Genomic DNA, 8,202 nt, shown 5'->3' on the forward strand with positions numbered 1-8,202 from the left:
CCAGCTCCAGCCGAGTTCGGAGCTCGGGAAGGGTGCGTGGAGTCGGCGATAAAGAAAGACACAGACACAGACACTTGGTGCGTTCTCACCACAGCTCCAGAAAAAGCTGTCCTTTTTATTTACTCAGACACCTCACAAGCCTCTACACAAGCAACTAATTGTTCTGTTCTATTTTTACTTCAAGACTAAGGGGGCACGTACAGACATTCGGTCACTCCGTCTGCACTTCAGGGCTAAGCAGGTACCCCTAAAGATAATTCTGCAAAATACTGTATTCATATTCTTCAAAGCAAGCCATTATTCATTCTTCAACAGCAGCCATGGAGCAACAGCCAGGACTCCAAGGCCAAGGCACATGCAATTACCTGCTAATCAGTAGTACATTCCTACCACATTTCTATTTCTACAATTTACCCATCATTTAATGGGAAAATAGGTTATAAGGGAAAAAAAACCTAAAATCCAAAACAGAAATTTCAAATATAAAATCCCCCTACAACTACAGACTCTATAACCCCATAAACAATGAGACAATAATCAAAAGCATTTTTCTTTAATAAAAGCATCCTTAATTCCTCTAGCTAAAAATTATAAAAGCGCCTAAAACAGTTACATTTTCTATGCTCCAAAAAATTGCAAAGACAGGCTAGCCTTTGAGATAACAATGACTATATTTATTGCCATAGCAGTTTCAGCTCTCACTCCCATCACTTCCATTACTTTGTAAAATTCTTATTAAGCCATTTCCCAGAAGGCATGCTATATGTCTTGGCCTGATTTCAGAGCAATGGGTAGGTACAGAATAAGGTGTCCAGAAATGGCATGGGCTTCATTGTACTCCTGTGCGCAGTTAAAGGCCCACTCACCAAGACATCAATAACATTAACTCTCAAGCTCACGTTGGTGATAAAAGCCATCCCACAGGGGCAAACAATGCCTCAATAGATTACAGAATTCTTAGTGGGGTGCTTGAGTGTCCATGCAAAAAGGTGGTGAAACTGTGTCAAGGTGGTCAGAGAGAAGTCCGCTGGGCCTTGCCTAACAGCTGGAAACTCCCCCGGGCCTTGCCACACAGGGGAGCTGTTCTCTTCACACCTTCATGCCATCCACACCCACTGCACGGACCCCAGCAACTCTGTGCTTGCATTTTTTTTTCAAGGTTGGTGGAAGGAAAGGCTGTAACCATGGAAATATTCCTTCCAAATACACACACACATCTTAAAAACAAACCCCGCAGCCTGGAGACTGGGAGCCCTTCTCCCAGCACGGCACCATTACCATGACACAGGGGGCTGGAAAGAAAACCCTTTCAAGCAGGAAGCCCACTGCTCCCTGAGTCAGAGCCTCGGGATCCCCCACCCCAGGCAAGACCCCTCGCACTTCGTAAAAATAAAACACTGCTTACCAATTCCGGAAAGGAATTCCCTGAAGAAGGATGGGTACTCCGTCACTTTATATCCGTGTGGGTGTGGCCTTTGAATAGTACATAAGAAACTGGTTATTCCTGGGCTTCTGGCGGAATGGATTAGCTCTTGCAGAGGACCTGGATCCCATTCAGGACTAAGCTTTGGGAGACAAGGGATATTTGGATGGGTGCCTCTGGAGCCCGCAGGCTCTTTGGCCAAAGTGGCCGGAGCATGGACCCATAACACTGACTGAATTAGAAAAAATATTTGCCATCATTTTAAAACACTTTCAAATGCTAAGCCATCAGCTGCCAATGAAAATGGCCATGACCTCTGATCTGAGAGACCTTACATCTAACTTGGCAGCCTAGGGTCAACGGAAAAGGCAGAGCTGTGTACTGCAGGGTGTTCCGGGGTGACAAGGCAGGTGGCACGGGGGTCACGTGGGAGGCTGCCTGGTGGCTGCATGCAGCGCACCACACACAGCTATGTGGAACACAGAGCTACAGGCAAAGCCCCGAGACCGTCCCAGCCCACCGCGGTCTTAGGTGCAGGGCCAAGTCCGCGACCATTGTCCCAGGGCCACCACCTCACTGCTCCATGCTTGCATGTCCCGTTGCTGTATCAGCAAGCAGGGAGGCGTTTAAACCCTGAGAAGTCTGACACCTCAACGAGAAGTGCAACTTTCCATTTGTTGGCAGCCACCTTTTGTTCCTCACCAGGGAGCCAGAGAACCACATTTAAAAAAAAAAAGAAAAAATATTTATTTAGTATTTTTATTGGAAAGGCAGACAAGACACACAGAGAGAAGGAGATACAGAAAGATCTTCCTTTTGCTGGTTCACTCCTCCAGTGGCCGCAACAGTCAAAGCTGAGCTGATTTGAAGCCAGGAGCCAGGAGTTTCTGCTGGCTTTCCCACACGGGTACAGGGTCCTAAGGCTTTGGGCCGTCCTCAACTGCTCTCCCAGGCCACAAGCAGGGAGCTGGAAGGGAAGTGGAGCAGCTGGGATGTGAACCAGTGCTCACATGGGATGCAAAGTGAGGACTTGAACCACTAGGCCATCGTGCTGGGCCCAGGAACCACACTTTTGTTTTTTTTTTTAAGATTGTAATTACTTGATTTTATTTTACATTAAGTGGGCACGAAGCAATCCTTAATAAAGTTGACAATTAGCTTCACTCAGACCATTTTTAGTAATGTGCATAAAAAAGTATGGATCTTAAAAATTGTTTTGAAATCCAAATACACAATAGTTTGGAAAACAACGCTGAGAAAACGAACGCCGATGTAGAAAGGCACGTTCAAGCAACCAGGACGTCGCTGGTCTCACGGCTCGGACTTTACCGTTTCCGTACTGCATCGTCAGTGTTGGAGCTCTGTGCCCTCAGCTCGCTCCACTGCTCCGGATTTAAAGAAACGCCTTTTCTTCCTGGTTTCCTTTCACCGTCTGAATCCAGTGGACACCTCTGGGCCTGCCGTCCACTGCGCAGGCAACAGCAACGGAGGCGGCCCAGGCCTGACCGCGCATTCCACTGACAGGCAACATGTATAACGGCTTTCCCGGTAGCCATTAGCGTCTTGCAGTCTAGTATTCTCAAATATCAATCAGAACTTTCCCCTTAAAGTCTCGAACACTGAGGTTCCTCCTTTCCCAGTCTGAGCACACTGTGCTCTCTGCTGCTGCTGCTCTGCTGAGACAGGACAGAACGCAGGGGGCCTCGCCGCCTTCTGCTTCTCCACAGGTTCTCCTGGGCCACTTGCTCGTTCCTCTTGAAGTTTCTGTCCACTTAACTGTCGGAATCGCTGCTGGACGAGCTTGAAGACACAAGCTCCTTTCCCCTGGGCGGCGCTGCGCTCCAGTTGCCGAGCAGCCTCCGTCTCGCTCACCCACACTTTTTTAAAATTTTCATTTTAATTTTAGTATTATTTACATATTTGAGAGGGATACACACACACATATACGTGCAGACCTCAGATTAGAGTGGGGGAGGATTAAGTTTTTTTTTTTTTCCTTTTTATTTTCTCTGTCCGCGGGAGGGGGTGGTGGTCCTTACTGTGAGAGTACATCAATACATGGGGCAGGGGAAGGGCTGGTCCTTACTGTCCACTACACCAATACCTGGGGGCGGCGTTGGTGCTTAGAGACTGCAATGTGGGGAAGGGTGTCACTTGAGTGGTTTTGATAGTTCTGAGACATCATCAGCTTCACTGTATCAGGGTGGAGAAAATTATCCCAGGCCTCCTGGCTGAGCAAGTCCATCTCAGCGTGCATACCCAGATCCGGACACCTGCTGCGAAGCTTGGCCAGGACAACTGTCCAAGCTGTTCTGTGTTCCATCCTCTGATGAGGCACCTGATGTCCCCTCTGGCCTTTTAAAGGATCTGGCTGTCATGTCCCCCAAGCGCATCTAGGCCTGCTGTCCACTGTACAGGAATCAGCAGCTGAGGAGCCCCAGACCTGACCAGGCATTCCACTGATAGATTACATGTATAGCGGCTTTCCCTGTGGCCATGGTCTGCGTCCAGCAGTCAAATAGGGAGTCCTCCAAGAAATCTCTCCTAGAATAACCAACATGCATACTGGGAATGCAACTGCCTGGTCATTTCTGCCCTCAGCCCCATCTCTCAGACAAACAGACAGGTGCCTCTGTTTGCCTCTGTTTTATGGAAGACAGGCCAGCCTAGTCTTCCATAGGCGTGGTCCACACACCAGCAGAAGCCGCAGCCTAATTGGGACAACACCCAATAACTCCCATCAGACTCACCCCAGCCCTGGTTTTCGCATGTGCCAGCATATGCTGTGGCCTCACCTAGTCGGTCCTGCATCTTATCTGGCTCTTGTGCATAGCAACGGGAGCTACAGCCTTGACCAGCCATCCCACCCCCAGACCTGGTTCTCATGCTCACCAGCGGGAGTTGCGGGGGAATGACCACAGTTCTCCTACCAGGCCCACTCCCAGCGTCAGATCTTGTACCTGCCAGATGGTGCTGTGGTCCAGCTTGACATGACTTGTACCCAGTCCTGGCACTTACAAGCTGGTGCTGTAGTCTAACCCAGTTGTCCTGCACCCATTCTGGCTCTCTCTCACATCAGCAGGTGCTGGAACCTAGCCCAGTTTTACCTGCCCCTGACCCAGCCCATACGATGCTGATGGGTGCTGCAGCCTTGCCCATCCCAGACTGCCTACAGTCCTAGCTCTCTCACTCACCAGGGAGAGCTGCAGCCTAGCGGGGAATCCCCAAAGTTCTCCTACCAGGCCCGCTCACAGCCCCATATCTTACATGTCCTGGTAGGTACTTCAACCCAGCCTGGCATAACCTGCCAACAGTCTCAGCTCTCACTGGAGGGTGTTTTAGCCTAGTTCAGTCAGACACTGCCCACACCCTGTCTTGTTCTTGTGAGTGACAGCAGAGCCCAGGCCAGCCTGTCCCCAGACTTGCTCACATAAATGCTAGTTAGAGTTACAGTCTTGCCTGGCTTGGCCAACCCCCAGCCCAGGGTCTTATGCTCCCCAGGAGGAGATGCAGCCTTGTAGGGGAGTTTCCCAGGTACTCCTACCAGACCTGCTCCCAGCCCTGGATCTAGCATGCCATCAGGAACTGTGGCCCTGTTTGGTATAGTCTGCCCTCAATCCTAACCTCTGTATGTGCCAACAGGTACAGCAGAGTGGCACAGCTTGGCCTCCTCCCAGCCCCAGCTCCTGCAAATGTCAAGTAAGTTCCCGTCAGGTGACTTCTGTGGTCCAGCCGAGTTCAGCCCATCACCACCCCCAGCTCTCGAGCAAAGCAGCAGGAGGTGCAGTCCCACAGAGGAGACCCCAAAGTTCCCCTACAGAACGTGCCCCCAGATCTGGTTCTCTCGTGTTCCAGCCCAGCCTAAGGTGGCCTACGTGCTCTGACATTTGCAGGTGGGTACTGAGGTCTAACCCGACAAGGCATGTCCTCCAACCCAAGCTTTTCCATGCACTTAGGTGTGGCAGATTAGGCCACTTAGCCCAGCCCGGGTTTCCCACATGGGCAGATACTTTGGCCTGCCTGGCCCAGACATGCCCTCTGAAACCTCACTGTCAAATGGGCAACACAGGAATTGCCCCATCATTTCCAATTGGTTGGGAGACCAGCAGTAGAAAATGGCTTCCTTGCACGGGGTCCTTTGAAAACCCAGAACACTTGCTGGAACCCCGGCTGCTCTCCCTCTCTGCTTTCAAGAGGCAGCCTGTCTCCCACATCCCTCCCAGCAGGTGCTTCCCCCTTCCTTCTTTCCACATTCACCTAGTCTCTGTCTGCAAGCAATTCCTGGCTTTTTATTCTTACACTGAGCTGAGGAAAGAACTCACCGAGCTTTGCCTGTAATAAGCACTGTGATCTTGAACTTGACCACAGTAGCCTAGTGATTAAATCCTTGCCTTATAAGTGCTGGGATCTCGCAAGGGCACCAGTTCTTGTCCCAGCTGCTCCCCTTCCCATCCAGCTCCCTGCTTGAGGCCTGGGAAAGCAGTGGAGGACGGCCCAAAGCATTGGGACCCTGCACCCACATGGGAGACCCAGAGGAAGCTCCTGGCTCCTGGTTTCACATCAGCTCAGCTCTGACCTTTGAGGCTACTTGGGGAGTGAACCAGCAGATGGAAGATCTTTCTCTCTGTATCTCCTTCTCTCCGTAAATCTGTCTTTCCAATATAAGTAAACAATTTTTAAATAATAAGTAAGTATTTTGACCCTGACACACGAGTAAGTTGTGAGACTTTTGATCAAAGTGAAGGCAGTGTCCCTACAACCTGACAGGTGATCGGGTAATGTTAGCTCAACACACAACAAGGAAACACTACAAGCAGTTTTGGTTTCTTCTTCTCTGATTGGTGCATTGAAATACCATAGGGTTGCTTGAAGGAAAGACGGACAAGTAGCAAAACCAGCTGAGACCCTGGGTGGCTTAGGCTGGGGTGGCAGAGGCAGGCACGCTGGGGTGGCAGAGGTGGGCACACTGGGGTGACAGAGGCAGGCACGCTGGGGTGGCAGAGGCGGGCACACTGGGGTGGCAGAGGTAGGCATGCTAGGTGGCAGAGGTGGGCACGCTGGGGTGGCAGAGGTGGGCATGCTGGGTGGCAGAGGTAGGCATGCTAGGTGGCAGAGGTGGGCACGCTGGGGTGGCAGAGGTGGGCATGCTGGGTGGCAGAGGTAGGCACGCTGGGGTGGCAGAGGCGGGCACACTGGGGTAGCAGAGGTGGGCATGCTGGGGTGGCAGAGGTAGGCACACTGGGGTGGCAGAGGTGGGCATGCTGGGTGGCAGAGGCGGACACGCTGGGGTGGCAGAGGTGGGCATGCTAGGTGGCAGAGGTGGGCATGCTGGGGTGGCAGAGGTGGGCATGCTGGGGTGGCAGAGGTGGGCATGCTGGGGTGGCAGAGGTGGGCATGCTGATGAGAGCACCTATGCATTTTGCACAGGTGAGTCCGCAGGCAGGTTCCTGCCTCTGACCCCCAATGAATCAGTCGAGCGGGGAGGATCACAATGGCAGGAGCAGGGCTGGGCTCTGCCGTATGGTGATTTTAAAATGGGGTAGCTTTGGGAATCACCACCTCAGGTAAACAGAACGTCTGAGGGCCAGGAGAGAGCGCTGGTACGTTTACACTGAGAAGAGTGAAGGATGGCACTGAGGAGTGAAGCTGTCCTTTGTGCCATGGCCATCCTGCAGCCCTGGTTGCTCAGCTTCTGCTCAGCTTCCTGCCAATGTGCCTGGGAAAGCACACAGGATGCCTGAGACTTCCACAGAGAAATCTAGAATGGGGCTCTAGGCTCTCGGCCTGACTAAACTCCAACTGGTGCAACCAACCGATCAGGAAGTGAATTAGGCAATGGAAGATCTCTATTTAAAAAAAAAAAAAGTGAAGGTCAAAGCCATTTCATACATTCAGGGGAAAAAAAGCACTTGAATACAAAAGGTCACATTAAGGCCTAGCAGCTAAAGTCCTCGCCTTGAACACCCTGGGATCCTATACGGGTGCTGGCGCACGCCCCAGCAGCCCCGCTTCCCATCCAGCTCCCTGCTTGTGGTCTGGGAAAGCAGTCGAGGATGGCCCAAAGCTTTGGGACCCTGTACCCGCGTAGGAGACCTGGAAGAGGCTCCAGGATCCTGGCTTCGGATCGGATTGGTTCTGGCTATTATGGCCACTTGGGGAGTGAACCAACAGACAGAAGATCTACCTCTCTATCTATCCTCCTCTCTGTGTATCTGACTTTCCAATGAAAATAAATAAATCTTTAAAAAAAAAAGGTCAGATTATAAAATTAACTGTTCAGTGTGAGAAATATAATCTCAAGACCAGATAATAAAAATGTTACAAATGAAAAGCATGGGAGAGGCCTGGGAAGGAAATAGTGGGCTCCTCCCTCTTATTACCACTTCCACGGGAGGGCATGAAAACCAAGACAGGGGCTGGGGTTGAATGGAGTGTGGGACAGACTGGACTACTGCTACATATACTGGCAAACCAGGGTAGGGGGTGGGCCTGGTTGGGGGTATTGCGGGTTGCTCTGACTAGGCTGCAGCCCACACTGGTTTATGTGAGGGCTGAGTGTGTGCTGGGCAGAACCAGGCTGGACTGCAACACCCATTGGTTCCAGTGGAAGTCGGGGCTGAAAACAGAACCAACCCAGCGATCGCAACCACCAGCTGATCGGGGCTGTGGACTGTGCCGGGCCCTGTACCTGCTAGTACATTCAAGAATCTGGTCTGAGAACACCTCAGACAAAGTTTCTTTGGAGATTTCCCCAATTGAAATGCTGAACTCAGAACCCT

The 8,202-nt window shown here is 51.4% G+C and overlaps 1 pseudogene; it reads right to left on the minus strand.

Annotated features, from left to right (window-relative positions):
• Positions 1-2,748: 2,748 nt before the first annotated feature.
• LOC121167789 lies at positions 2,749-4,234 on the minus strand (annotated as a pseudogene).
• Between the last annotated feature and the right edge of the window lie 3,968 nt (positions 4,235-8,202).

This window comes from Ochotona curzoniae, unplaced genomic scaffold (assembly GCF_017591425.1).
Source record: "Ochotona curzoniae isolate NIBS_2020 unplaced genomic scaffold, NIBS_Ocur_1.0 patch426, whole genome shotgun sequence".
Classification (NCBI taxonomy): Eukaryota; Metazoa; Chordata; class Mammalia; order Lagomorpha; family Ochotonidae; genus Ochotona; species Ochotona curzoniae.